Source organism: Sprattus sprattus (genome assembly GCF_963457725.1).
Source record: "Sprattus sprattus genome assembly, chromosome: 2".
In the NCBI taxonomy this organism is placed as follows: domain Eukaryota; kingdom Metazoa; phylum Chordata; class Actinopteri; order Clupeiformes; family Clupeidae; genus Sprattus; species Sprattus sprattus.
The window spans coordinates 52,373,870-52,375,344 of NC_137921.1; positions in this window are offsets into that span (position 1 = coordinate 52,373,870).

Sequence of the window (1,475 nt, forward strand, 5' to 3'; positions counted from 1 at the left end):
TTAAAATCTGGGTCTAAAGCAAATTATTGTGTGTAGTGTTTTGAAGAAAGTGTGGTTTAGAATTGGGTCTAAAGCAGATAATTGTGTGTAGTGTTTTGAAGAAAGTGTGTTTACAATTGAAATCTGGGTCTAAAACAGATAATGGTGTTTATAGTTCAGCAGAATTGGTTTAGGGAGTTGGGACATGAGTTACAGGTTGTGGTCATTGTGTCATAAGTTCCATAAGTTTTAGTGTGTAAACAATTGAGAAAAACTGTAAATACTGCCCCAATAGTGTGTAAAAATGTTTCACCTTGCAAGAGTGGCTTTGCTAATTTATACTGCCACCATGTGGTAGTATGCTGAAATAACAGCTATAAACACTTTTTTTTCTTTTTTCTGCCTCTAAGCCAGTCAGGCTACACTGTTCAGAGAAATTATATGTTACAGCACCACTTCTCTTCTCTCTCTCTTTTCTTTTCTTTAAGCTCGGCTCTCTGACTTGTAAGGTGTTGGTTGAAAAAAAAAAAACTTAATTGTTCTTATCAAACAATGTCTTATCTTGATTAATTCAATAATTTAGAGTTTGTGCTACAAGTTGGTTTACACTGAATACATTCTGTGATAGAGGTACATTGTTATTAATATTCATGTGAATAGCCAAGCTTCTGCGTGGTGTTGGTGTTTCACTTTGACACACTGAAGTCGTCTCAGGAGGATGGGAAGGAATCTACCAAGGCTGCAAGTCTGGCTCTCATCTCCTCCAGGCCAGTACCAGATCTGTCCCTCATCTCCTCCAGGCCAGTACCAGATCTGGCCCTCATCTCCTCCAGGCCACTACCAGATCTGGCCCTCATCTCCTCCAGGCCAGTACCAGATCTGTCCCTCATCTCCTCCAGGCCAGTACCAGATCTGGCCCTCATCTCCTCCAGGCCACTACCAGATCTGGCCCTCATCTCCTCCAGGCCAGTACCAGATCTGGTCTGAAATCTGTTGATTACATTTACATTACATTTAGTCATTTAGCAGACGCTTTTATCCAAAGGAGAAAACAATCCAGCTACGAACAACAGAGACCTAGTAAGGAATAAGGAATAAAAAGTGCAGGAATGTAACTACTGTAAGTGCGAGTTAAGTACGAGGAGATAAGAGGAAATATAAGGAGAGGTAGAAAAGGAAGAGGAAGGGAGAGGAAGTGCAAGTTAGGAAAGTAGGTGCTCTCTGAAGAGCTTGTTGATTAGAGGAGTACTTTCACTGGTTGGAATCTATATAAAAACCAGCTGAATAAGGAAATATCTATACCTTTATCAATGTGAGAATTTCATAAATCATTTGCTTTCTGTGTCCTTGAGTTGAACGCTAGGAACTATTCTTCACACAAAAACACAGGAGGCAATATGAAGATTGAAAAATGAAACAGTTACATCTACATTATTTAAATCATTTATTGAAATATAGATCATCTGAATGTACATAATCATAACGCATATTACAAA